Source organism: Triplophysa rosa, linkage group LG23 (genome assembly GCF_024868665.1).
Source record: "Triplophysa rosa linkage group LG23, Trosa_1v2, whole genome shotgun sequence".
NCBI lineage: Eukaryota > Metazoa > Chordata > Actinopteri > Cypriniformes > Nemacheilidae > Triplophysa > Triplophysa rosa.
The window spans coordinates 19,845,949-19,848,321 of NC_079912.1; positions in this window are offsets into that span (position 1 = coordinate 19,845,949).

A 2,373-nucleotide genomic window follows, 5' to 3' on the forward strand; every position below is an offset into this window, starting at 1 on the left:
TTCAGTTGTAGTTGTTGGTGCAGTAGTTGTTAGGTTGTTGGTGCTTCAGTTGTAGTTGTTGGTGCAGTAGTTGTAGTTTGTTGGTGCTTCAGAGTTGTAGTTGTTGGTGCTTCAGTTGTAGTTGTTGGTGCAGTAGTTGTAGTTGTTGGAGCTTCAGTTGTAGTTGATGGTGCAATAGTTGTAGTTGTTGGTGCTTCAGTTGTAGTGGTTGATGCGTCAGTTGTAGTTGTTGGTGCGTCAGTTGTAGTTGTTGGTGCAGTAGTTGTAAGTGTTGGACCTTCAGTTGTAGTTGTTGGTGCTTCAGTTGTAGTGGTTGGTGCAGGAGTTGTAGTTGTTGGTGCTTCAGTTGTTGTAGTTGTTGGTGCAGTAGTTGTAGTTGCCGGCGCCCCAGCCGGTTTCCAGTCTGGTGCACCCGGGGTCCAGTCCAGTGTCCAGTCCGGTGCAGCCGGTGTCCAGTCCGGTATCCAGTCCGGTGCAGCCGGCGTCCAGTCCGGTGATCCAGCCGGCGACTCAGCCGGCCTTCCAGCCAGCGACTTCCAGCCGACGACTCAGCCGGCCTTCCAACCCGGTCCCTAGCCGTGTCCGGCCGGCAGCCAAGTCTGCCCCTACCAAGTCCCACGGGACTCCGCGCTCTCGAGCGCCTCCTCCTAGGACTAAGACTGTTCTCCCTTGTCCTAGCCCCTCTGGACTCCCACCTACGAACTCTTGTTTTGCCCAGCCCCCCCCTCCCATGTTTGTTATTTTTATTGTCCCACCCTAATCCATTTGTTGTTGTTGTCTGTTTGCCCCAAGTCATGTTTACCATGTGTGTTTGGTTATTGTCTGTTACCCAGTCGGTCTTGTCCCATTAGTCTACCCCTTTGTGAACACCTGGGGGTGTTCATTAAGGGGGGGCTTCTGTCAAGACTCTGCCTCATCATGTCATGTCTATTCTTGGTCTTGTGGCAGAGTCATGTCAAAGCCTTAGGTTCCCTTTCTGTCGGTCTCTCGACGTTGTGTCGAACCGACAGAATGGGGTTTGTCTTGAGAACCTATCATCTTCTGAGTATTTAGAAAAGGCCAATGAAAATTGGCGAATGAAATTTGCATGCCGGACTCCTACCCGGATGTCCGGGTATAAGAGGGAAGCCAGCGTGCTCATTCATTCACCTTTTGTTCTTCAGAGCCTACGCATCTGATGAGCTTCTCTACGATCATTGGTGATCATTTTTCTGCTGGAATCTTCGACGTGGTACAGCGGACGGTCCTTTCCTGCAGTGACTCTCCACTGGGTGTCTCGGCAGTTCCGGAGGTGTTCGAGCAAATTTCCTTTTCTAAAAGAGCAAATTTCTCCAGCGTGGCTTGTCCCGCTGTTCTCATGGGTGCAACACACTCATCGAGGAGGGGGACGGACACAATGCCTGCTTCCAGTACGCTGGGGCAGAAGTTGTGGATACGTCCTGCCCGCACTGCGGGCGGTGACGATTCAGACGTTGCGTCACGGGTGGCTGTGTTCCCACGGGACTCAGCCACCACCTCGTTTACTCCCCGTTCCGGGGCGGCAGGACTACGGCCCTGCCGTCCGCTACGGTAAGCAGCGAGGGTGATATGAGGATTACTGTGAGCGATAATCCGCAAGCCACTGGCTCACGGACCGTTCGCACCTCGTCTCGCTCATCTGACCGTTCCCCAGGAGATGGTCCCACCGTCTTATTCCTCAATCACGTATTCGGACACGATGCGTGATGATGAGATGTCTCTTGCAGCATCGGGGGGTGACGTACTGCCATCCGACTACGACGATCCTCAGGCTCCCTCCCTCGGGGGGTCGAGCCCTGGATGAAGCGGATGTCGAAATGTCAGCCATGCTTTCCCGGGCCGCCGTGAGTGTTGGGTTGCAGTGCCCGCACTGCCTCTCCCGGCGCTCGCGGCTCGCTACATGGCGCCTCAGGTTTGAGCGCGGCTTCAAGCTGCGCCCGCCCCCAGTGCCGTGTTTACCGGAAGTGCATGAGGAACTTAGTAAGACCTGGAAGCCCCCTTTCCGGCACGTTTCAAATCAAACAAAGTTCTGTCACCCTCTCTTCCCTCGAGGTTGAGACAGCTAGAGGATACATCGATGTCCCCCAGGTGGAGTATGCCGCCGCGGTTCACTCGTGCCCGTAGGTGGCGGCCACCTGGGGGGGCTTGATCTAGACTCCCGTCCAAAGCATGTGGGGTCTCGGCATCTCTGGTGTCGAGAGCTTACATTGCGGCGGACCAAGCTGCCTCCTCTCTCCACGCTATGGCTCCTGCCAGGCCAGGGCGTTGAAAGAGCTCCACGAGGGTAAGACCGACCCAGCGCTTATGCAGGAACTCCGCGCCGCCACCGACCTCGCTCTACAGGCGACCAAGGTG